Raw genomic sequence first — 27,971 nt, forward strand, 5'->3', positions numbered from 1 at the left:
AATGACAGTGACTTTGGATATATATTTTTTTATATAATTGTTTTTCTGGACCTGTCATTTTTAAATAGGAGGAATCTTTCTGATGATTTCTATCAGTCCTTCATTAAAATAATGTTCTTCATGTTATTACCATTGTTTTCCTGCCTTAGAATATGCAACTAAGGTCAAAGCTGAAACTGAAACTAGATTGTTAACTATCCCACCACGGTATTTTTATTTTACAGTTCTTTGGCAGTCTTTTCTGCAGGGTGGATTGTATGCTGGGGAGAGATAGGAACTCAGCTGATGTGCTATTTGTAACAGTAAAACAGTTAAAACAGAATAAATGTTTTTTCCACAGTGTGGCAGCAAAGCCTTTTAAGAGGAAGAACTGACTTGCCTCAAGATTTTGCTAAGCCAGTTGAAAATTCTGAACAGCTGAAATCAGAGTCCATAGATTCCTTGTCCCCAGTGAATTGGATTCTGTTTGGAAGACTAATTCTCTGCTCTAGAATTCCAAATCACTGCAGAGTCCTTTTTTTTTACTTTACCACAGTTACTTCTTTTTAATATTCCTTTTATCCATAATAAAAGTCTTGAAATACAAAACAGTTCACCAAAATGTTTAATGATGCTTTGCCGTGTTATACAACCATGCTGCAGACTGACAGGTAAAAATGTGAAAGAAACTTTCCGCTGTTATGCCTGATAGGAAGAACTTGGGAATATTCAGGAATAGGTGACAAAAGCATTCACAGCCCAGTCTGTAATCTTCTGGATTCAGAATCACTCCTTAAAAAAGGAAAAATCATGACCACATTTGTATTATCTATGGCTAAAATCCTCCTGACTGCAGCAGTGTTCCACACCCATATTCCCTCCCATTTAAAACAAATAAAGGAACTGAGCACTTTTCATCCCTTCCATTCTCTACCTCTACTTACTGGGTACTACTTTCCTTCTAACCATGTTCAGGTTGTCTAATTTTGAACAGAGCAGGTCTATTTTGCTGATCAGTTGACTTTGTACCTTCTCATAACACTACTTATCCTTTCATGCTTTAAGTCAAAGGCTGAAATTCCTTCTTGTAGTTTCTTAAAGGCTTAAAATTGTTGCTATTTTGGAAAAGGCAAGAACTATTTTTTCTAGGAAAATCAGTTATTAGTTTAAGTGCGTTTCAAAGGATTCATCAAGGAAAAGACTTTGTATAGTCATGAAAATAATCAAAGATTTAATGATGGCTATGCCAACTAAGCAAAGCTAAGCAGTATGGTTGATGTATTTTCTGCAATAGATAATGGAAAAATAATTACATTCTAGGAAATTATGTCTAATGTGAAAATGTCTGAAAACATAGTGTTTGCATTAAAATCAGTTTATTAGAACTACTCTTGTAGATTATCCTATGTGACAGGATATGGATGATTTAGACATCTGGCTAAACCTGTATCTATTGTGTAACTCAATAATGAAATTACTGGAGGATCTCCCAAAACATTTGTGTGCCCAATATAAACACACATGTATGTACTTTCATGATGCATCTGTTGTGTGAATTTAAATCTTATTATGTTAATTTGGATACATAGAATATCAGACAAGCCAAAAATGGATAAGAAGTATCCCATTAGAGAGGCTCATTTCTCCTATGGGACTTGCTGATTCATGATTTAAATATACAGTGACAAGTTACTTCTGTGAAAGGGTCTAATGGTGTGTATCAAAAAGAAGAAGCTATTAAATTGTAATATTTAAATCTGTGGGAGGAAATAAATACTTGGCTACATCAAAACAGTCTTGAGAAAATGTGAAGAATTATTTTTCTATTTAAAAAATTACAATTTCTTTCAACTTTTACTATCAGCAATGCCTGTAAACACAGAATGACTGACAACAATCAATCTTGTAAAAATTATTTTATTGTTATTTTCATATACTGGTAAATCAATATTGACTTCCCAGCTTGTCACCCTGCTTTATCTTCGATAATGGAAGGAGTTGTTTTATCAGTATAAATCAAATTTATCTATGCTTTGCTATGGACGATTTTAAGTTCATTTACTATGAAACTACAGGCACAAGGTTATCCATAATCACCTCTTAACTTCAATATATTATAAAATATTTCAAATTAATTTCAGAAATATTTAATGAAAGCAGTTAAAGGAACAGAGCATTGTAGCTGTCTGTGTGCTGCCTGCAGCTATGACATGACCTATGGATTTTAAAGCAAGGTAATACCTATATTCAAAACTTCATTATTAATGTCAGAAATTCATTGTCATTTAGCATAATTTGAAATAGACATTTTTAGCTGACAATTTTTTTAGGTTTAGTGTAAGTTAAATGCCATACTCTGTTAAATCCCTGAATTTAACAGGAATGAGGAAGAATATCTAGCCAGTGTTACACAAGGATACCACTGATAGCTCCTACAGCTTACAGAAGAGAGTGGTAATGATACATACAAACACACAAATAAACCTGCTACACAGTTACCTACATTTCAAAAACAGAAGCTGGATTGACTGATTGATTATTTCCTGTGTCTACTAAATGCTGTTTGATTTTGCTGAAATAAAGGAGACCGTAATCTTTCGTAAACTCCTGAAAGTACTAGGAGTGATCCTAAAAATATGTGAAAGAAAATTTATGAGAGAAAATGTAATATGGCCATGCCAAAATTCATTATGCAGTAGACTATTTCACAGCAAAAAATATTCACAGAAATTAAAATCCCCAACCCTAAAATCACTGCTTCAGTAATTACCTAGCTCAGTCACAGAGCTGATTATCAAGTACTCAACATGTATGGGCCACTGAAGTGGAAACTGCTTGAACTTAATGAGCAGTTAGAATAGGCCAGAGTCAAAATTGGATTTCTGTTTGGCTTAGAACCATGTAACAGCATCTTTTCTTGCTACTGCTTTCAGTTTCCACTCTCCAGGAAAGCAAACTAAAGCTGGCCTTGAAATAAAGTGACGCAGGTACCTCAGCATTGCAAGCTCATTAGGAAAGTAAACTAATTGATGTCACTGAGCTCCAGGCTCCTGCAGCTGGTTTAAGTGTAGCCAGCTATTTTTACACTGTAACACAGTCACCAGGTTAAACATTGATATCCCTGCATTCTCTTTAACCACGTTGTCCCTTTTATGCTTCCAATAAGTATCAGTGAGCCTGTCCATCATAACCAACCATGCTCTGGTGAGCCTTTCCTTGTCACACAGGAAAACATCACCACAGTGTTCCCTTAACAGATCACCTTCAATATCCCCAATAATCAATTTAGAAACACACACAAATTAAGAATCAGATTTTGGTGTTTAGGTGAGGCCTAAATTTTTGCCTTCCTTCCCATTCACTAAAGGTTTTGTGATTACTTCAGTTCAGCTTAGGGAAGTTCATTGAAAATAATTACTTCAATTTGAAATTTATAAATTAAAGTCACTTAATGAAAAATGGGTTTGGCTTGCATAAGAAAGAATTAAAGTCTACCTATAAAGGAGAAATTAACAGAATTTCAGGATCTTGGAAAAAATCATAATACTTGTAGAAAGGAAAAAAAAAGTTCCACGAAGGGGATGTGATGTCTTAATGAAGTTCAAAGTTGTTTTTTTACATATATACATATATATATATATAAACTTGTCTGTTTGCACACAAACGGAGAATATAATTTTGTTTTATTGTCTGATGCCGCTCCACAAACAAGTATTTTAAAAAACTACCCAGATATGGTTTATAGAGTTATTATAATTTTCTAACCAGCTTCACAATAGGCAAAATAAATAATGGAATGGCACAGATATTAAAAGTAAGAAAAATGTTTTGAGAAATGGTATTAGAGACAACTATAAACACAAAACTATAGTTAATGAACTAATAATGACCTGTTAATCTAGGAACATTACTAGACATACATATGTGCCCTCTCTATACAGGTAATATATATGCACTCTCCATATATGCACTCTCTATATGTATATATGGTATTTGCAATAATATTTTTCTGTTACATGGGTTTAGGGGATACTGTGAAACCATAGTTTTGGTCTCATAGGTAATGTCACTACCTATTTGTTCCTAATTGCACAGCTAGACCATCTTCACAGAAGAAATGAGGCCATATTATTTTAACCATATTTAGTTAGTTGTCCCTGCCTTGTTTTCTGTATACCCTCGAGGGATATAATGGATCCAAAACCATCATTCCATGGAGCCTTTCTGATGGTACTCATAACTCCTATGGTCAAGTGTTTCCCAGACACTGCTGAACATGGCTTTACATATTAAGCTCATGGAGTAAATGGTGACTTGGCCTGTCAATGGAGGTTGAAAATCAGATTAGTTATAAGACCAAATGTGTATGAATCAAAAACGTAGTTAAGACATACCCAACAAAATTAATGCCTTTACTCCTGAAAAAACAAATATTTATATACATCTGTAGTTACAGAGATGCTACTTTGTAGAAAACTAGAACATAACATTCAAACACTCAGTTCATTCATTCAGTATCTTATTCCTACATGGTTAAAAACTCCAGTTTCTTACAGATGTTTAAACTCCTTCATATTTATTGAGGAGATAAGAGCACACAAATGCGGTATTACTATGTTTACTGATTTTTATGGTATCTTATCTCTTAGAAAAATCTAATGAGAGCGTTATTTATTTATTTATTTATTTCTCTAAGAGCAACTGAACCGTGAATACGTCACAAAATAAAGGTCTGTGTTCGTTCTCAATAGAACAATGAAGTTCATGGAAGCCAGGAATACGCATGTTTTTTGTGAATTTGGAGGGGGGAAAGGTACTATTAGTACACTGGGAAGCAAAAGAATGAGTGTGCCAAACATTAATTAGTACCTTCCTGCTCAAAGAAGAAATAAGCCACAAAAGAAATTAAGTAGTTTGCTACAGCTGTGCCAAGGCTTTTGAAGAATTCACAGTACCTCCAACGTTCAAAAAACACATCCACTTTTGGCAGAAGATTATTTGGGCTGCAATGTGGTCTCCAGCTGAGATTAAGGGATGCTTATCCCTTGGAAAGCAAGCTCCATGTAATCTGGATGAACCATGCAGGGCAGACACTTCCATTTCTCCATGTCACATTACAGACTTCCAGGGGTTTATTACAAAGCAGGTATTCATCTCAACGTGGGCTGCGACACACAAACACCCACTGGCTCATCACCAGCTGCCCTGCAGCCCACCTGCCTCATGATTAAAGTGTCTGTGTTTTGGTCCCGTGGCAGATGTGCTTCCAGTCACATGAAGAAAACTCCCATAGGAAAAAGGGCAGCTGGGAAGGAACTGCAGGTCATGGGAGTGACTCATCCAGCTTTGTCCCTTGTCACTGTCTTCTCCAGCACTGAGCAAACCAGACATGGCCAACCCATGTGTCTCCTCCGAAGTGTAACAGGCAAGCAACTTTCATGCTGTGTTAGGAAAGAATACCCGAGAGGACATATATTGATAAAGTATTTGCAGCTCCAATAACACAAGTATTTCACCAAAAGTGGCATATTCACTTATTGCATGTTTATTCTAGTTCAAGAGACTTCAACTCCCAGTATCTATGCATATCAGTGAAAGTAACTAAAACTTCCCTCTCAGAAAACCATGATTTCTTCTGCAGATATTCATAGTTAATCCATATTTACTTTCTCCTTCTCAGCTTCTGACACTCAGAGCAGACCACTTGCCACAGGCTCATGAAAACACAGACCCAGTCACACCACCTTCATCTCAGGCAAGGAGTGCAGGGCACTCCATTGCTTTAAAGCATTTTTAGTCTAGTGCTGATCACAGTGCTGTCAAAAAAAGTGCTTTATTTATAGCAGGCTGCTGATTCTGTCTGAAATTATTCCTATCTCACAAATTATGCTCTGTGACTGGCTTTGTTTTGGGAAAACACGTCTGCATAATTGATAGTGAAATGCAGGAAGGTGCTAACAACTATCAATTTCTGGTGTCAAAAAGCAGCTGAGGCTGAAACATGCTGCTTAATGTACTGGCAAGATTATCTGCTACATGCAGAAAATTTTCTAAAAACCTAACATGTATCGAATAAAGGATATAGTTAGATATATGATTCCATATTGTAACTGGCAGAAGAAATGAAAATAAAATTATTTGTAGCTTTGATCCAATGAATGTTTAAATAGGGGATATTTAAAACTCAATCTTTCATATACTGAATATTTCTTTAATAGTAGGGACCTCATCTTTTGCTGCAAAGATACAGGAAACTTCCTTTTTGAATAATAAAATGCTCTTTGAATGCAGCTAAGGTTCACAAGCCTGACAATCTGATGAATCTTGTGACTATGTTGCATTACCACAAGATTAAAAATCCTTGGCTGTTTGATAAAAAATGAATTGCTTTTTCTACCAAGCATAAGGATAAAATCTGGCAAAAAATTAGATAAATGAGTAATTGTTAATGTTCCCATTTTTTTACATGAATTTTTATTCTGCAGCAATGAGCAGCCTCTAACACCTAAGGTAAAAAACAGCGTTCTCTGTGGATTTTGAATTCAGAAACTAATCTACATTAATGAATGTAAATTAACTCAAATAACAGAAAAGCATATAATAAAGGCCCCTGATTTCATAATTTCAACATCTAAAAAAAAAGTTTTACAGTTAGTACCAGACAGTAATTTTCTGACAATTTTTACTGAGAGAATTACTGTTCTTCCCACGACGACAATAATTTTAGTGCCGGTATTGTACATGTAGTTCCCACACTGCAGACAGACTTGCCAGTATGGCCACATACTGCTCAAAACATCCTGATGAAGAGTTAGGAATTGTTTTTATATGTGTACTTTCATTGTTTTGAAATAAAATTCTGTTTATTGAGCTTAAGGAACTGTGTTTGTGACTGAAACCACATGCAGATCTTTCTGCGATTTTTTAGCAATATCCAAGCCTCACTCACTGTTTAATCTTGCCATCTATGGTAGAAGAGCTTCTCTGGCAGAGGGCTCTGGCCTCACTTCTCCAATTCAGAGTTTTATTCTGCTAGGAGATGGAAAAGAGCTGCCAATTTTTCCATCCTTTCATGTAGAATTGCAGCTATTTCTTTTCACTTTATTTTTCACTTGCCTGGTAGAGTCTTTTATTTACCCTGAGTGTTCTTTCTTTGTTCATTTAGCTAATCCTAACTGAGAAAAAAAGGCTTATGTATCAGAACTAGCTGTACTTCAAGGGGAAAAGACAATGTTATAGTGGAAAACAAATGGATCAGCAGCCCAGAAATATATGGGTGCTTGCCAATTTTTAATTGGATGTGAGGACACAATTGGGGGTAGTGTGAGAGTTAATTACAGTACCACTGGGGGAAAAAAAAGAGAACAAAAAACAAGAGAAAAGAGTAGAATTAAACAGAGGGAAAATGAAATCAAGAAAACTAAGTGTTTGAAATGCAGAACTTACTGCCCAGGTTTTATTTTTGTTAAGCATTGGACACATATTTATCAGTATGGGATAGAAGTTCATGGTATTAATGTCATACTATTCCAAAGCATGTAATCACTAGGAAGGAACAAAACAGCTGAGAAAACATTTGTAGATGTCTTATACCTTTGGGAGGGCTCTATATATACTGTAGAGAGATGAGTGAAAGCACCCAACCATTTTACAACCTAGAAACATTGCTGCCATCTTAAGGGAACATCGAAATAACTCTGAGGTGGTCAAGTGTCTACATGTTACAGACACAGAAGAGAAGAAGAAAGGGAACAATAACAGAGAGAAGAACAAACCAACCAGTGAACCAAGTATTTGGCCTTGTAGAGAAACAAAAGATTTAAACAAACATTTAAAAACTGAGAAATTTCTTAGCCTACAAGGGGAAATCTTGTTGGGAGGACAGCTGAAGAACTGTGCCTGATGCATTGAGTTCTGGTAGCTTTTCCAGACAAAAACCGTGTTTGTGTACCCTCGACATTCTCTTTGGGAAAGTGTTCTACTCAGTTTTCAGACTGAAAAATTTCAGGAAACTAAGTTTTTATATGGATGAAAGGGTACAAAGATCTACAAAAATGACTTTTTCATCAGGAAAGTTGAAAGGTACAAGTAGAGGCTGTGATAGGAAGACCAGAGATCTTGAGCTACAGCTAAATGCACACCAATATTATATTGTGTCCAAAAGTAAAAGGTACTTTGCAAAAAGCTCACTCTGCATGGCATGGCCAAGTAACACCTAGGCCACATTGTCACCAATAGGAATAGTAGAATAAAGATCCTAATGTAGCTAAGTCAGGTGCCTGACATCTGTTACCTGTTATAGTACTGCAGGGATGTTCCAGTGGCTGCAAAAGTTACTTAAGACTCTGCAAGGATGCAACTTACTGGTCAAAAACCACAATGACTAAGTTTCCTTGGCCATGCAGAAAGAATGGCATGACAGCCTGGTGAACATGAGCTGGAAGAAAGCAAAAAGAATGAGATATTATTTCACAAGTGAAGACATAACCAGCATGGCAGAGCTTTATGAGGCGAATCACAGGACTGGAATATTGGTGTGGAACAATCACTTGTTCAGCAAGGTCTCTCAGTGAAAAAAAGGGCAAATGTTGTCCTTTGTTTCAAGAACACATATAAATGCTATGAAATAGAGAAACAGATTTTTCAAATGAGTTTGTTGAATCTCCTGGGGAGTGGGTGCAAACCAAAAAAGGAAAAGAGCAGATGTGCTAAACTGACCCAGAAAGTGAGGAGTACATCTCTTTCTTTTGGCAAAAAGTTGTTGTTTCTGTGAATGAGAAACTTGAAAGTCATCTGAAGGAGAGATGACAGGACTTTAAATACTTAGGTACCAGGTGTTAAAGCTAAGACTTGTCTGACTATCATTGGAAGCAAATTGCCATTTCAGAGTGAAGAAGTTACTACGGCAAGGTTATTTTAGTTTTGGTGCTAAGAGGAAAGAATGGACTAACAATGGTCTTTTGGGAAAATGCAGTCACAAACTGATTTTTTAGGAAAATGAGTTATAACAGCCACAGAGATAAAACAGAAACACCCTCCAATCACACCATCACCATCAAACCCAACAGATTTCAGCAAACTCTGGGGAGTGGTTAATGGTTGTTTAGAAAGATGACTTGAAGATAAACATGTGCAAGTATGCTGGCAGTTTATGCAGGAAGGTTACATTAAATGCACAAATTGTACCAAAGAACAGAAAGAGTAGTCTGATGCACTTAGAAACCTTCAACAATTGGCTGTCAAAAAGTAATCATACCAAAATAAACCCAAACCAACCACACAAAAAACCCAAGGTCATTTAACAAAGGAAGAATATAGACAAAAAGGGTATAAAACAGAACTGAAGTATAAAGCAAGTTTCAATTTGCAAGAGACAAAAGGAACAAAAAGAAGCATTTTAAAATACCCAATATATATATAAAGAAAATAAAATAAACAGGTTAGAAAGGGAAAGAAAACAGTGCAGGTAAAGGTAAAATGTAATTAACATCTCCTATACACCAGCCTTCAAAAAATGGTAAATCTTGACAAGCCATTCAAAACCATTTAGAGAAAAAAAGTGGATTGCAAGCTGAAGTATATAAAGAATACATTAAGGAATATTTAGGTAAGATGGATGTATTCAAATTGGCTGGGCTCTATTAAATTCACCTTAGAGAAACTAGACAGCGATTTCTGAATCACTAACAATTATCATTATGAGCTTCTGGAAGACAGGGGAGGTCCCAAAGGACTGGAAAAGGGCAAATATAGCATTTGCCTCTTGACAAAAAGGGAGTGCTAATGGAATGACAGACCAAGCAGCCTGGTTTTGATTCATGGAAAGATTCTGCAATAAACTACTGGCCTACACTAGAAGTATCTACACAATTTTCAGAATAGATCCCTCTTATTGCAACTTATAATCCTAAAAAGAAAAACAAATCCACACAAACTAAAAATACCAGCACGTTTTTTTGTCAAATGGGTACAAAAAAATGTTACAGGGTAGATGGCCTGTGGCATAGAGAAGGTATGGCAGTTCACAAAACAAAAAAGTAAAATATGTGCTTCTGGCATTTTTGTGCCGGGAGAGATAAACAGGGTCATTATTCTTCAACAGAGAATACATACATAGGACCATGGTAATAATTTATGGGAAGTCACTTATAAAACTGACCAGGAAAAACACTGTAATTGCCAAGGAGAGGCAGAAGTTAGAGAATAAAAGTTTTTTTTCCCCAATAATAAGCAAAGCTTTATAAATTGATTTAAAGTCGCAGAACAACTGCATACTCTCTGCAGGCCACAAAGGGCCTCAGATTGGCTCGTACACTCACACAATTTTAATGCTTGTACAGAAACCTTTGGAAATTATCTGGTCCAGTCTCCTACTGGAAGAAGAACCAGCCTCGAAGATTAGTCCATCTTCAAAGTTAGGCCAGGCCACTCAGGGCCTGGTTCCAGCCATGTTCTGGAAATCTCTCAGGATGAAGATTTCAGTCTCTCTGGGCAACCTATTCCAGCATTTGTTCACCCTCAGGGCTGAGAAGTTTTCTTATGATGACACAGAATTTTCCTTGCTGTAGCTTTGGTGGATGCACAAGTCTTGCTCCGTCTCTCTCTAACCAGCCCTTAGGTTGTGCGAGTTCCCCTTTAGCTTTCCCTTGTTCAGGCAAAAAAAGGGCTCTCAGCTCTCTCAGCTGCAATCCAGCCCCTTAAACATCTGGCTGTTCTCAGCTGAATTTGTTCCAGCTTGCCAACCTCTCTGTTGTATCGCAAACCCCAAAGCTGGGCACAGCCATGGGTGGCACTCATCCTTTGTTCTCACAGAGCAAGAAGAGCTCTGCTACAGGACAAAGAACCCAAAACACAGGAAAAGCCATGTTTTTCTCACATTATTATACCTGACTGCATGTGCTCTTAAGATGAACTTGTTCCCCCCCATATTCACTGATAGGCTACAAGGTGGGAAATCACTCCAGTTTTACTGTAAGTTCCCCTGAGGGGACCAACATCACAAATATTCAGAAATTCAGCAAATGCATTCATTTCTACGTGCTGAAGGAAATCACTATGAGTTTTGATCACCTTAATGTCCCCTATATTTCTAGAGACAAGCACAGGAGAAGCTGTCTCAGATAAACCGCTGACTCTAATTTTTTTTTTCTTTCTCATGTTCAGAAAAACAAAAATATCACACAATAAAAAGAGCCTCTCTCTTGTGCTGCCTCAGACAAAGCAGTGCAGCAAACATCTAGTAAATTCCCAGGTCAGCACAAAGAAGTCAAGCAAGACAAGTTCTGCCTGCAATGTGTCTCCCACAGCAGGTCTGTAGAGCGGCAATGAGCCTTCCTTCAGCTGCCAAAGGACTGAATTCACAGTAAGCTTTATACATATATGGTTGAAGTATTAATGCTCACGGTGCATGATTAAAGGAAAACCAACTAGTCCCTATTTTTAGACTCTGTCTCAGAGGTTGTCTATATTCTTCCACCTACATTTTGCACTATTTTGGCTCTAAAATGCATGATTTTTAGCAAAGAAACAAGCCAAGGTGAAAACACCAGTTAATATTAGCCAATGCATCTTCACAAGTCATGACCCATGTAAGAACTCTTAATATTGCAAAAACCATGGAAAAAAATTGTTTGCAGTTCCTTTTTAAAAGCCAAGGACAGAAATCTAGAAAAGCCGTAAGGATTTGGAACCTTCAAAAACCCCACACCCTAAGACACAATCAAAGCAGTCAGCTTTGCCCCTTCTCTAAAAATTTTCAAGCTATTGGACTATTCAGCCCAATGATATTTTATAGGGGAACAGAAAATTATTTAAATTATATGTGTTCATCTCCTAGCACAGACTGCAGAAGCTGTAACCGGGTTTATATCCGGGGTTTCTAAGAAGGGTATTCCTCCTCCACCCATGACTTCAGAGCCAGCACAGGACAAGTCGATAACTTAAGAACTTTTGCACTGGGGTAGGGCAAATACACCTCCAACTTAGTATCCTGTAGATGCCTGGGGAAGACTAAAAAAGTGGTATTTCCTTTAAGATATCCTTGATGTTTTCAGCCAGGGCTTTATGAGGTAGAGGTAAATTTCCTGCATAGTTGCCTTGTTGGATTTAGCTTTCTCGAATTTGTAAAACTGCTTTTTTGAATCCTTCTGAGCTTTGGCCAAAATCAGTATCGTTTGCAAGCTGACTATATGCACTGTGATAGGTACACCCCCGGCACATTCTGAATCTGCCACAAGGTAATTTCACTCCTCACACCTTAATAATGAGAAACACTGAACCTCGTTATGTCCCTTCATGGTACTCATTCTATAACCTCCTATCTCATCTCCTGCCTTCTCCCTCATTAGTCATTTTTTTCAAGGCTGAAGAGTTCTGATCTACTTAGACATGTCCTTGTACTAAACCCCCTCCATACCTTTGATCATTCATGCTGGCTTTTTCTGTACCTTTTCTAGCTTTGTTTTGTCCTTTTTGAGACACTGGAACAGCATACAGGAATCAAGATAAAGGCAATGGTTTCATGCAGAGATATAATGATATTTGCTTTTGTTCTCTTTTTCTTCCCTAATAATTCTTAATGTCATATTTGCTGTTTTGATAGCTACTCAGCACTAAAGTGACACTTTCAGAGCACAACCTATTATTCGTAGATCTCTTTCTCAAGCAATAAAACCAGGAACACGGCACACCACTGCGGATATAATGGGAGGACTGTGTTTTACATTACTTTACATTTATGACTACTGACACCTTATAACCCATTTGTTCAATGCTTTTCTTCAATTCTTCAGTGTTGCCCTTCTGCCCTAAAAGGAACTTCTCCCTCGCCTAATCCCCCCTTTTGCTGGGATTGTGATAGCAGCAATGACGATGAGATTTAGACTAGATTTAAGGAGGTCACTGGAAAAAAAACCCAATAGTTATAAGCCTTACATATAAGGCTTGGAAACTACTCTAGTTTTTCTGGTAATATGATCTATTTTTCCACCATTTGCAATTGTGAATCAAAGTATTAAAAAGCAGGTTTTGTGGTTTTAATTAAAGGCAAAAAGAAATATCTGAAAAGAGAGATAAGCAGGGCAATGGAGAGCTCCTTAAGTATAACTACCTCAGTGGTACTTCACAGGCTTTTCCTTTAGAGAGTCAGCTATATGTGAACTGTTTTCTACTTTTGTAGAATACTTTAATCAATATCTAAGTCTTATTGGTAGAAAAGTGCTTTAAAGATCACTTGAGCCAGTAATTTAACTTGTATGAGGAAGGCCCTTCTGCCTGCTGCTCCTGTTAGCCCTAACATGTACCTCTCCCTCCTCTGACAATTTCCCCTGCTCATCATGCTTTGAACTGTAATTTGCTTTGGTAATCCCTCCCATTTAGTTAATTCCAGCACTTTTGACAATGTTGCCATTTCAGTTCTTTGAATATTGTGTGCAATGTAAAGAATCAAACAGATTCTCATTTAACAGGAGGCATTAAGATGGTTTTACTGTTCCTCTAGAAAGGACTACCCTGCAGGTCTTTTCAGCTTTTGCACTCTCATGCTAAATGACATTGCCTAGGTTTAAGGAGGCCTAAGACATATCGATACAATTTCTTCTCATCCTATTGAAAGAACAAAATTTTCAGATGATATAGGTTCTTTCGAAAACAAAACAAACAAAAAAGACCAGCTCTACTTGTCCTGTAGATCCTCTGTAAGGCTTTCTGTTGCTTATACACAGTGAACAATCCTTCTGGCATTTTTTTCTTGTGCCTTTATCACGTTATTTTTCAAGATTTGATTGGAATGTCATGATATTTTTACAGTTAGGCAGAGTGTGTACATTTTTCTAGTTTCCCTTCTTGGACCTTCTGAATACTGATTTCCTAGTTAGTAATACATTTGACTCTTCTGTTTAATGACACCTTTTGACACCTTAATGACACCTTAATGACATCTGTTTGGATACTGTAGTGTGAATTTTCACTGAAACTCTAATTAGATGTTTAAAATTAAAATTATCCCTATTACATCCTAATGTACTTTACCCTTACAAATGATTCTTTCAATTTCCATTCTTTGAACTCCTCATGTTAAGATAGATGATTTTTTTTTTCAAGTTAGGCAGTAATATAATGAATTCTGCTGTTCTTATCAGAATATTGAATCTAATTACGTTATAGTGACCTAAAGAGTTGGAGAGTAGCTCTTTGTCAGTAACATTTTGAACTAGATCCTGTGCGCTCTTGCAAACAAACTTAAATATTTTTCTTCTTCCCTGTGCAGCTGTTAAATTCAACAGGAATTTGTGGATTTTAAAAATTTACATTTGAAATCATGTTTAACCTATCTTCAAAGGGGCTAATGACATTTTTCCATTATAACTGTATTTTATAAGTGGCATGTTCTAGGACATTATTTGCTGAATAAGTTTCTTAGATTCAGATCCTAAATTATTACACTTATAGCTACACACTAATAAAAAAATATGATGGATTACTATTTAAAATTGTTCTTCAATATGTCACATATCCTTCAAAAATGGATGGAAGAGGAATAAGGCATAATGAAATAGTAGCAATATTTTTTCCTTTAAATTCAAAAAACCTTTTAAAACTCTGACAGTACAGTTTTATGTTTTCACGTCTATCTTTTCTTCCTTTGTCCCAGTCTGTTTCTCCCTTTTTCAGCTGCCATTCTACTTTAAATTCTGCAGATAGTCTTGAAGTTTGATTTTCATATTCCCATTAATCAAACCAGGAGTAAAGAAAGAACTCACAGGAAGGCCAAAGCACTCAGCAGCCTATATCCACAGGCAGCTTGCACCAGTAGGGGCAGTTGTACTGACTGAAAAAATAAATTCTATTAAAAGACTAAGTTTGAAAGACACATTCTTCGACAAATATTCTGGTCTGTTTAATGATGTTCTTTGAGAGACTGCCAGTTTCCTGTAAAAAAAAAAAAAAAAGCACCTAGAGGACAAAACCACATTTTTTAAGGAACATGGAAAATCTGTCTAGTCTTTCCTTTCTCCTTCATTAGGGCAAGAGTCATAATTTTATCCAAGTAGGTCATTATACTATGCACTGAGAGTCATGGCATCAGAAAAATGTCTGTACAAAATCATCACAGACCTGATTACTATTTGTTGCTTTTAAGACACACAGAAAAGGAACGTTTGATTTACTAATAATGTTATTTATTAAAAATTATCTATGTGAAAGACTTTAATGGACATTTTCTGTTAAATGCCCCATGAAATAAACTCCTTGGTAAACAAGGAAAGTATGAAGTATTGAAAATTATATAAACATTGTTAAAATGTGGCAAACCAGCACAGAATTTTGCTTAAAGTATGATTTGCATGCTTCAAGAACACAAATCTCAACAAAAAGTTACAGAAAGGTAAAAATACTGACTCCTAGCTGTAATTTTCTCATATTATCCTTTAAGGTTTTGTTTCAACATTTCCATATAGGGTAGTGAATGAAGGCACAGTTTCACCCATCAGTGGGACTGAGTGACATACCCAGGGATGGAAGAAGTAGAGGTTCAGACCTCCATTCTCCCAAGATTTCAGCCCATGCCATTTCAAGACAAGTCATTTCCACCTCCTGTTACACAAGGGTTAAGAAACTGATGGCACTGATTTGCAGTTAAACCTCTTTTGCACAGAAAAGTAGTGAATGCACATCCCCCATTCTGGGGTATGGTTCAGGGACTTTTGGAAAAAAGATGCCAACAGCAGCTCCTCGTTCTTGTAAAGGCTTGTGAATTTAAGCCAGGGCTTTTTCTGAATGTATAAAAGAGGAGCCCTGCTATTTGAACACACATATATTCATTCATCGAAAAGGCTAAAACCTTTTCTACTTTTGCTTGATTTGCTTCAGGTGCTGGCCAAACTAAAAATAGACTTAAAATTATTTATATCCCAAAATATTTTTATCACAGCAGTGAAGAGTGGAGATGCAGCTGTAAATGACATGACAGATTCATATAACCTTAGAAGCCTGTTCTGTCAGTGCTCACCTGGTCTATCCATGACTGATGCTTTGAAAAAACAAAGCAATGTCCTTCACTAAACTCCAAAAAGCCATAAACCCATATGTCTGTGTGACCCCAGAGGTGAAGAAGGTAAGAATAAAAAGGTAAAAAGGTAAAAACAATCAAATGTCATTTTAGTCCAACAAAAATGTTAAAATATCCAGTTTAATAAAAATATTAAAAAGCTGTGTCTGTAGTCTTGAGTGCATATCCTCAGGAAAAATGTAAATAATCCCTATAGGAGGCAAAACCAACATAATTACATTGCAGTTTAGCTCAAAAATGATAATAAATGTCAATTTGTATACTTCTGTGCCACTTGTCTACATGTCTCTGAAGTTATTGAAAATGTAAAATAGTCTCATTCAAAATAAATAGATCATATGACTTAAATGCTCTCAAGGGATGAAGCATTCAAAAACATCATTGAAGAGTCAACTAGTCACTGTAAAACAGATCAAGCTGCAAACAGGACTTACTCTTTACCCTTAACAATGACTGAAAAAAAGAGGAAATATTTATGAAGATATCTGCTCTTCAGCACACCTTCTTCTTGCAAAAAATACCTGTACTAAACAAAAAAAATACCAAACCAAAACACAATAATGGGGTTTTTTAACAAATGGGTTTTTTAAAGTATAGAATCGTAGAATGGATTTTGTTTAGAGATGATCTTGTCCAAGCCCCCTGCAATGAGCAGGGACACCTTCAACTTGATCAGATTGTTCAGAGCCTCATCCAACCTCACCTTGGATGTTTCCAGGGATGGGACATCTTCCACTTTGCTGGGCAACCTGTGCCAGTGTCTCACATACTCAACATAAAAAGTTCCTTCCAAATATCTTGTCTGACTCTATCTTCTTTCAGGTCAAAACCATTCTGCCTTGTCCTATTGCTACAGGCCCAATTATATTTGCACTTATATATCTATATATGAACACAGCATGGATAATTTCAAATTTAAACAGCCATTTACCTTTTAAAATGCAAATGAGCTTGAGAAATATAAAAACAAACAAACAACAACAAAAAAACAAAACTAGAAAACAAATTTTAAAAAGGATTGTCCCAATAGACACAGAAATAAAAACAAAATAAAACTTAAGGCAAATAATGTCTACAGTTTCAACTTATAGCAGAAATATAAGAAGGATAGAGAAGGGCAAGGAGCATGATCAAAGATAAGGAGTGGACTTCTGTACAAAATTTGACGAAATATAAAATTAGAGAACAGTAGCTCAGTAGCACTTCCAGCTGTAAAACTAGAGGACATGTAATGAAACTAGCAGGAGGAGAAAGAAGTATCTTCTTCACACACTGCACAGTTAAGATATAAAATGTTTTTACATAGAATGCTGCAGATTTTAAATACAGAGATTAATCCTAAAAAACCCTACCTTTAAAATTCATGGATTAAAAATATACAAATAACTATTAAATGCAATGTCATTATCTCCTGTTTGGGAAGTCCTTGAATTGTACATTGCTAGGACTCCGAAAACATTCCTAGGACATCCCAATATATGCTTTTTTTTTTTTTTAGTACCTTCTCCAAACTTGTTGACCTTTAACAAAGGCGATATAAAAACTAAACGAACTTCATTCTGACCTACAAGAGATTTTTATGGTTTGTATTGCCATTTATATGCCCATAAACCCTCACAAACTCTTCAAAGAGTATAATAATTTTCATTGCAGATAAAATGACCAAATAAAGTTATACTGCCTAACAAAATTAATTCTTTTTGACAGGAAAAGTTTGGAACCAACTATAATGTACTTTAGGGCAGTTATTCATGTCTATCATATTTTGCAACCTGCACTATGTCAGTATCATGCAATACTAACAAGTGCTACAATTTAATCTCTCTCCAAAACTTACATGTATTATTCATGATAAATACTTCACATTTCTATGCACAATATTGATATTCTGCTAACATGACATAGGCTGACAAGAAAGTGGAAAAAAATGGGTAGAGGGCCTTACTATGTCTGCAGGCATTTTTCTATCAGCAACCAAGCAGGCAGCAGAAATAAAGAATCCTCTCGCCTTCTTAGAGCTGCTGAAATGAGCTGTTTATTTGACTAGCAAGTCATGGTGTAGGATGTGAAGCCCAACAAACAAACAAATTTAACACAGCCTCCCAGACAAGTAGGTCACCTCATTTTCAAGGAAGCAATGTCAACAGAAACCTCCTAAGATACAGACAGACATCTTTGCAACCTGGGTAAGATTAGATGCTGAGAAACTGTGGATAACGCAGCCTCTTTTTATCAGATACTGACTGCATCTTACATAGTTTACGACTATTGCTTGCTTGCTTGCTTGCTTGCTCTTGCTTCCTTGTACAAAAAGTTTATGCATTGCACAGTATTGAATAATAAATTGTGGTGGGATATTCAACCTTATTTCTTTATCTTCTGATTGTAAAGGATGTATTTGCTTAACACTTCTTGCTTATACTGCAACTCAACTATGTCAACATAGCAGGGAACAGTTCCTTCATCACTGCTCAAAGAGTTTATTCTCAAGAAGCAATCCCCCATGTTTGCTGGATTTTTTAGGAGAAACTCATTAAACACAGTAGTCCCTGTCATACTATTGAAATTTTACAACTGCATATTCCTTACAAAATCCCACTCAAATAATTTGCTAAATATTAATTTAATGTTTACAAAAGGCAAACACTGTGCACTATAACCTGATGTTTCCTGGGTTTAGGTTTTCACCTGTACTATGTGCATCCTCTACCTGACCATAATTGAATCATTTTTTTGTGACTTTTCCTCTCCAATGAGAAGAAGATAAGCTTTTCAGGTGTTTTAATCTTAAAAAATATACATCAGCTTATTGTTACTCATAAAACTAATGTGAGATTTGAAAAGTTGCCACTATCAAGCCACTCTCACAATTAAGAAACTGAATAACAAAATTATGAAATAATATTGCAAAATAACAAAACTGTTTGAGGAATCAGAATTCTCAGCCAGGAATCCTACAATTCATGTCTCAGTTGGGTTTTGTCCAACAGTATACACAGGAATATGAAGGCTGAAATAATAAATCCATTATTAACATACTGAGCACAAAAAGGAAGTTATTCACAGTGACTTACTTACGTCCATTCAGAGGTGATTCAGAGGTCAGCTATCAGAAAATATCACCACAGTGATTAACAGTGATAAACCAGCAAATTCGACATTAGGAATTGTTAGGAAAGGACATGAAAACAGAAAGGCATCCCTGTGCTTTTATATACTGCACTCAACTCTTGAATAATGTGCACAGTGATGGTTTTCCAATCTTCAAATATAAAGCAAAAAGAAACTTTAAGAGAAGAGGACACCAAGGATGGTCAGGCATACAGAGTGATTTCTGGAAAAGACATACCCATGGAGAAATGGACCAAACTACAGTACACTCCATGAAAATATCAAGTAGCAATTTTAAAACAAAGGGATGGGACTTTTTTCCTACCTACCATATAATTAACTGTGGCATTCATAGCCATGGGATGTTATGAGGTCAAAAGTCTACACAGACCAAAAAAAAAGAAAACCTCATTAAAAAGCGGTAAAAAATGGCAAAAGAATGGAACAGTCATTGTGGCTACTGTTATTAACTGAGAAGTTCTTAAAAGTCTTCTTGCTGGAGCCTAAAAAGCCATGACAAGGAAAGATCACATTAAATTTACTCTCAATTTCTCCTATGCTTTTCATGACTAGTCAGTGCATGAATTTGATTGAATACTTAGTATATGACATGATACAACTGTTGTTATGTTTTCATTTCATTATTTTATCATAATTATACTTCAAAATATTTTTTGCCCTCCTCATTGCTATATCATGATATTTATTCCGGAAGTTTGGCTGAGATCTTCAGTATATTCTCTTCTTGACTAGACAGATTTTCTTTTTCCTGATTTAAAAAGCAAGAATCTCTGAAAAGCACTGGAGTACAAATCAGTATTTCTGAAATCCTGTTCTGACCTTCACCCCACTCACACTGCATGTCCTCCTTTTCTACTTAACACTTTCTTCTTACAATTCTTCTTTCCCTTAAAATCATTCATCCGCAAAATTTAAGTGACAACTATCCTCCATTAGAAGATTAACTCTGTTTAAAAATTATTCTTTGTTAAGAAGTACTATGTCACACTTGAATTATATGCTTGAATTAACATTGCAAAATTTAGAAACATGATTACTGTATTATTATCATTTAATGATTTTCATTTTACAGCTTACTTTTTTATAAGAAAGCCGTATCTCCATTTTGTGCTCACACTGTGCCTACTCACTTAGAACTATATATCTAACTATTGTGGAACAAAAATAACATAAAAAAGCAGCTCAGAAATAGAAATTACCATATTCATGACTTTCTAGATAAACTTTTCAGAACACAGTAGAAGACAGAATTTGAACCAGCAAAAGTTACTGTCAAGTTTCCTGATTAAACAGACAGCTCCATAAAATAGCAGAACTTTTAAAAAATATATAAAGAAACATTTATTTAAAAGCAATGACATAAAATTACAGGTCCAATAGGTCTGAAATGCACTACAACAATCTAGTTCATTAAAGCCAATAAGGGATAACAAATAAACGTATATTAGAAAAGCAAAGTAGATGATGAAAAGCTATTTTACAAGGACATAAACCTAATCATTAAAAGATAATTTAAATACAAGTGTGTTGAAGTAGTAGGATGTAAAGGAAGCAACTGAGGAATACAGACTACTTGGCTTTTTGAAGCACCACCTTACTGCCCTCCTTCATGTTCCCCCTTGAAAGTGTCTCTATTCTGAGAGCAAAAGAAAAAACATGTCCTAGAGCAATTTCACAAAAGGCTAGTATACATTTCAAACTATGTTATAACTTAAACATCCATTTACAATTTGAGCTACTCAGTTTCTGCACAATGAGGTAGTTTTGAGAACACCTTTGAGCATTCCGATCCTGTTTTCTAACATTGTCTGGTCAGTATCTTCCAGAAAACACGTAGAGCAAGAAAGTTCATTCTTTTTGGGCCTGAATATTTTTAATAATGAAAATTTCAAAGAATAAAATCAAAAAATACACCTTTAATAAGGATTACAGCAGAGACTTTAAAAACCTTCTTCAACATTACCCTTATTTTAACAGCCTAAGTTTCACCATGTAAATCTAAGGCTTGCCTTACCTAATATCACACGTGAGAAATACACTAAAGAGAAAATCTGTTCTCCATGGGACTATAAGTACTGTTACATGCTTGAAACAGAACAACCTTGGTAACAAAAGAAGGGTTCTGCACCAGAGCACTGTTAGTGTGGCACAGGTTCTCCTCACCTGTGGGTACAAGAACCTCATTTCTTCACAACAAACATCTGGTTTTGGACGCATTTACTCCCGCCAAGCTGGAAACTGTTGTTTCTTAATACCTTAAAAATGAAAACATTTCAGTATTAACTTTATTTTCTTAAGTTCATTAAATATCTTGAATTCTTTTGATTCTGAGTTTATGTTTGCAGTGCAATAACCAGAGAGAAGGTATTTAGACGTTTAAGATGGAACAGTACTTTTCAACAAAGACACTTACATCTCTTCCCAGTATTTAATGGACCATGACTGACTTGTTTGGCAAGGACAAAAAAAAGAATATGATCATCCAATTAGACTATGATCAATAGAAACAGGATCAGGTAGACAGATAACTATGAAAGACAGACTATTTCAGGAGAGCCCGTGCCTATCCTTAAATCCTTATGAAGCAGTCTGATGTATGTGGGAAGCAGACAGTCATTTTTTCAGGACAAAAGTCTCAGTTAACATTGTTTTACTTATTCATTCCACACTCGACTTGTTCTTTTTGCCATTGAGATAAACACAGAATGAAGAGAAAGTGAACTGCAACATATCAGTGTCTCAATTTTTGTATTTTATAAAAAGTGAAACTGATAAACCACTTTTTAAAAGGGTGCTAGTCATCTTAGAGAATGACTCAATTCACTGAAAAAGGTTATTAGTTTAACAAAAAAAGCTGATATTCTCTCAAGCTGAATTTATGTACTATGTCTACAGTACCTTTTCAATTTATTCTTTACCTAGCACATTATACCGTCACTATATTTGCAGACATACAATATAAACCTATGGAGTGAATCAAGCTTCATAAATACTTTTTTAAAATTCAGGATTCTAGGTGAAAACTGAAGCTCCTAAATAATGTGGAAATGTTGAATTTTGCAGAATCTTCCAAATCTATTACATCCAAATCTATTTTCTAAAGCAACATAGCTCCCCCAGATTTTCCGAATGAATTATTACATACATTTTTGGAATGTTTCACTGCAATGATGCAGTAAGTGCTTTACTGGGCTAGTGGCCTCTCAAGAATTCACAAGAGTTGAATGCAACTATAGATGCTGTTCTCACAGTGTCACAGTTAAGCCTAAAACTTAAAATACCTTCTTTACCTTCCTACTGTCATATTTTCCTTGGCAAACTCAGTAATTAGTGAATCTCTCCTTAAACTAAAGAAAAAGTAAACATCAGAATGTCTAAAATCAGAATAATACAAGTGATTTTAGCAACACAGCACCGGGACACTGATAAGATGCTGACAGAATCTAAATCTCTCTCCTTCTGGAATTTGCAGCCATCTGTCCACAATATCTAATTCCTTCCTGGAACCTCTTGCACAACTGCCTAGCACCCTGAGGTATGAAAATACTCATATCTTCCCACTAAATCCTTGCTGTTCACCTGGAAAAAAAGATATCATGCAGTAGAGCATATAACATCAAAGATGTTCTGAGCTGAGCATGTTGGGATCCTTTGACTGATGAAGGAGATTTGGCAGCCTTAGGCAGAGAGACCATGACGACTACCACAAGAGAGAGTGTTTTACAAAAACACAGGTATGGCACCTAATGGGGTATTTATGGGGTACCCTAATGGGCTGTTCATTTTCTCTTTTCCTCAGCTGGTTCCAGAACACCACAGTCACCCAAGGAACTGTCCTTAAACCTTCATACACCCTTTCAAAAGATGTCAACCAACAACAGGAAAACCCATTTCTCCTACGCAGGCATTTGCTCTGAATTGTGTTTCCTATTCAAAAGTGATCTTAGACATCTCTAAATGAACATGCTGGCATTACAAAGCAATATAACATGCTTAGAGTAGAAAATGTCCATGCTTTAGATAATTCTGTGCACCTTCCATGATATAATACTTTTGGGTCTTGCATTTCCCTGTTTAAAGCCTGGGGAGGAGAATGCAGGAAACAATTCCTAGTGAAATAAGATGATGTTAACATTCCTCTGAAAGTGAAACTGTCCACTAATTAGGAAAGGCCAGACTGTCTGCCATTATAGCGCAGATAGAGGGGTTTCCATGTGAAAAACAAAGCAAGCCTGTGGCAGCTGAAACTGGTGAGCAGTTACAAAGTACCCAACTAACAGAGAAATTAAAATTCATACAAGGTCTGAAATAGAATTATACCTTGTCTTGAGAGAAGCAGCAAGTCAGACAAACAAGAGCAATAAATACCTTGTTAACTGCAAACATAGTACAGTTTAAGCATAGCTGTTCTGCTATAATAATTTGTAACTGTGTTGTCTACTCATATTTTACTGTCACCTGAAATAGCTCTCTGTGGGTTTAACAAATATGACATGTCTGTAAGTGGGATTCTGTGTCACCTTTGCAAATACTCCACTCCCAGTACATGTTGTGCAGTGGCTGAAATGTTATCAGAGGGGAGTTTCATGTGAACTGCAGGCCAGGCAGAAGTTCCACAGTAGGTGCAGGGCACATTGGAGCATTCATGTTACTTTCTGGGGTACTGTTATGCAGTAAGATTTCCAGGCATGCATACAAACACCAAGACTCTAAAGAAAATGTCAGCAGTGTTGGTTAAGAATAAAAGGTATTTAGTTGCTCTGAAATATTTTCTTACATCATTATGCTATGAATGCTGGTAAAGAACATACTTTTCTTTTTGGTATTTCAACTACATTTCAACATTTTCAAACATAAATATGGTAAACAAAAAGCCATGTGCAGAACTAGAAGAACTATGGTGGTAAATTTTTAACTGCATAAAGTTTAATTTTGTATTATGAACCTTACAGTAATTCAAACTCTACCAACCTAAAAAAAAAAAAAAAGTAGGTCTTTTCTATAGATTAGATTGAGTAGGCTTTTCCCAATACATATTACACTTTACTGCACAAATAATTTATTATAATAATAGCAATTAATACCACACCAGGTGAATAATAATGGGAAAGCCTTGTACTTTGAAGCAAGTTTTTTTTTATTTCGTTGTGTCCCAGTGCCTACACACCTGCTTGGGCTACGTCCATGCACTGAACCATGGCCTCTGGTAGGTATCATTCTCCCAGAGGAAACCACAGAATAAGCTGAGTTGGAAGGGACCCACAAGGATCACTGAGTCCAGCTCCTGGCCCTGCACAGCACCATCCCCAAGAGTCACATCATGTGCCCAGGAGTGTTGTCCAAACACACCTCGAACTCTGCCAGACTTGCTGCTGTAATATCTAAATGCTGGGAGCCACCTAACAATCATTTCAATGATAGCATAAAAAAGCTGTGAAAGATGCTACAAAGACCTTCTAAAATACAATAATCACAGAACAAAATCTATTTCCATTAAAAGTCCACTGGCAACAGAGTGCCCAAGGTTGTGCATAGTCCTCTTTATCACATAAAATGGTGGGAACAGTGAACACTTGTGTCTATATTAATATTTGTAAATCTAGGGGAGCAAACAACCTTTAGCCAGGTTAATGTCAGCAAGGACATGTGATGATTTATTATGTCAGACAGACACGAGAGACTACTAAAAGAAACAGGCTCAGTGGAAAGACACTCAACAGCTGCAATTTCTTGAGTACGAATCCAATAAAAGAAGCAGTATGACACTTTTATTGGTATCCCACTACTTCCAGATTCGAAAGGAGTAATTTAGTTTAAGCAACAGGTAATGCAAATAATCTTTGTAGTAACTAAGTCACAATCCTGGCAAGTTACATAGCACTTCAGCATAAAAGAAGGCATGCTTTTTGTATTATACTTACCAAAATCCTTTTTGGTATTCTAAGGTCTTAATTTTAGCTTGTAATCTGAAAGTAAAACTTTCCCAGTCTTCTGAAAATCAAAGCTGAGATTTCTTTGTCCTGTCAGTGATATCTTCAACACATTAGCGACATAACTGTCCTTAACTGAATTAATGCATTTTCCTTAAATAATGATTTTATTTCCATATAACTTAAATGACCATGAGTTTCCAGTAATTATTATTATCTCAAAGCTAGTTCAATTTAACAGTGACATAAAACTGTTGTGATTTTAGATAGCTGAAAGACCATCCTAATGTTGGTATCAGTCCAGTTACTTAAGAAGAGCAGAAAAATCAACACCATCCTCATTCTTTGGACACTGTGTCTATCATGCAACCAAGAATTAAAAAAGGTGTGACACGATTAATACTACTTCTTAGTGTATACAGGATTGAAATAAAGCCTTTATTTATTCCGGTTTTCAAATGTGTCCTCAAACCTGTCGGAGATCAAACATCATCAATTGGTGTGGATTTGTACCTGCCTTGTGTACACTGTTTTGAATGTTTCTTTCTGGCACTGACCTTGAGTACTAGTTGATAAAGTCACTTAAATGAGATCTTCTGGTGCTCCAGTGCTAACCAATTTACAGGATCTCTGAAGTCTTAGTGTAACCAGGAGAACCAAATCTATTTCATTGTACTTACAGAAATGAAATTATTCTGTCTCTGGCTCCTTTTTGCAGCCTACAATGTTGTTTGGGTAATCACAGGGTATCAGTGCTAGCAAACTGCTTTCATATAAACTTTCTGGGCTTGATCTAATATCACTGTATCCAGGGGAGTAGCATAAAATACTATCTTGAGTGCAAAAACTAAGAGCATATTTAAGCTATAAATACCTTCTTGACAAAATAATACTGCAAGAACATGTTCATACTGCAGCTGCTAACACCTGTTTCTTTTTTTGCATCGTAGATGAGATCCAACATTAGCCTGTGTCTTGCAAATCCTGGTAGCATCTAATATGTTTCAAAGTGCAAATAAAACAGTGCTATCTTAAAACCACACTTAGGATCATTCTAAAAATAGGAAAGTGCTGGAGGTCACTGTGTGGTGAACACACAGGAGAGGAGCATAAGTAATTTAAAAGGCTACTTGAAGACTGGTTTTAACATTAAATTTGCTTCAAATCAGTGATTTTCATCCACTTCTTTGGATGTATCCTTTAAACTGTATAAAGAATATTTGAGAAACTGACTCTGATAAATAAGCCACTAATATTTGAGAAGAAAACTTATTACTCCATTTAAATAATTTTTACAAAGCAAAACTGAAAGATCTGTAAGAAAATGGAGTGAGGAAAGGGGTACAGTGTATATAGCAGTAGGTTTCTTTATTCTCCTTCTATACATACACTTCAATAAAAGTAGTGGAGCTCTGTGAGGAGAAAAGGCAGGACCAATTGTGTCTAGACAACTTCTGCTCAATGTACACTCAAGGTCAGACCCAAACCCATGGCTTGGTGGGTGGGTTCTTGTCTTTAACACTGATTTACATTTAAGACCTTAATTAAATTTTATTCCCTCTCATCAGTAACTTATTATCTTATCCACTTTGCCTGAATTGATTTTGTAAGTTGCAAATGTCACTGTGAATCACAGTGTTGGAAAATAAATACAAGGAACACTGAAATATGTGAAAACTGGAGAGCAGGCTAGTGGGTAAATACAAACCGAAGTAGAGTTATATTCATGACGCAGGTTTCTGCTCCTCAGAGGATGCCCCTTCTTTGAATGCAAGGCATTTGATATCCCTGAAGGACATTACTCTCCTGTTTACTGCTGTCTGTTTTGTTAGAACCAATGTGCCTCTGGGGAAGCCATTCACTCGCATCCACATTTGGGGTGGTTTGCTGTTATGATAGCAGCTGGCTTACAAAAGCAGATAAAGACTGCAGTGGCATGAGAAAACATGTCCTGGGCAAATAACATCCTCCAAAGAGAAGCCAAAAATGTAATCAGATTGCAAAATTGTATCACAACTGCTGTAATTCATAATTTCTTACAACACTATTTTTACAAGAAATTGAGTAATTTCAGTATGTTTGCCTCCTTTTTCCTCTTCCTGAAAGAAGTTTATGACTTACGCATGGAAGTACCTTTTCTCTTCTTGATACTTTCAAACCATTAAGACCACAAAATGGACTTAGAAACAAAAATTGGGGTGATGAGGTATGTTGCAAAGAGATTGCACAGAAATGAGTCTCAGAGGGAAAACAAAACCCCACAAAATGTAATTACCTCTAGTTAAACGCCAACATTTATGATGTATGAAAGGTCCTCACTCCCCAGCCACAATGAGTGAGATGCCAGGATTCTGAAGTACCACCAGTAGGAAAAATAAAAGTGCCTGGGTCCTGTGAAACACATCACGAGGGAACCAAAGTTATGCAATTGGGAAATACCGTGTCATATTAAGATGGCTTCGCTGTGAATGGGGAGTTTCAGCAACTATACCACTTTCTCTCACTTCTGAGGGCAATACAGGAGCCCTCCTACTCTGCTAACCTCCTGCAAGTGACTGATGATTTCACTCTCTTATTAATCAATCAATCAACTAATTAATTAATTAATATGAATTAATATTTAGAGTCTCCACATTTCAACCCTGCCTTCTCCTTCAGGAAATCCAGCCAATTCCACTGACTACAGGTCCAAACCTGCACGCTTCACTTGTTTTAATAGCAATGAATCAATTCCAGAATATGGCTAGATTCACTTTCACATCTAGACAGCTTCATAAACAAATTCAAGCGGCAAGATTATACTGATACTATATAAAAATAATTACTCGTTTTTATGTGATAAATTTAAGTGTGTCCTCAGA

The 27,971-nt window shown here is 36.1% G+C and overlaps 1 protein-coding gene and 1 long non-coding RNA gene across 6 annotated transcripts in view; both read right to left on the bottom strand.

Annotated features, from left to right (window-relative positions):
* Positions 1-27,971, bottom strand: part of KCNIP4 (potassium voltage-gated channel interacting protein 4) — a 400,021-nt gene that overhangs the window by 237,988 nt on the left and 134,062 nt on the right. The gene's annotated exons all lie outside the window — the stretch shown is intronic.
* Positions 118-27,493, bottom strand: LOC125325685. The gene is made up of 4 exons (XR_007203485.1): positions 27,386-27,493; positions 21,344-21,435; positions 8,273-8,416; positions 118-5,420 (listed from the first exon to the last, which is right to left on the bottom strand). It is a non-coding gene; the product is annotated as an uncharacterized LOC125325685 (long non-coding RNA).

The sequence above is a fragment of the Corvus hawaiiensis genome, chromosome 5 (assembly GCF_020740725.1).
Source record: "Corvus hawaiiensis isolate bCorHaw1 chromosome 5, bCorHaw1.pri.cur, whole genome shotgun sequence".
In the NCBI taxonomy this organism is placed as follows: domain Eukaryota; kingdom Metazoa; phylum Chordata; class Aves; order Passeriformes; family Corvidae; genus Corvus; species Corvus hawaiiensis.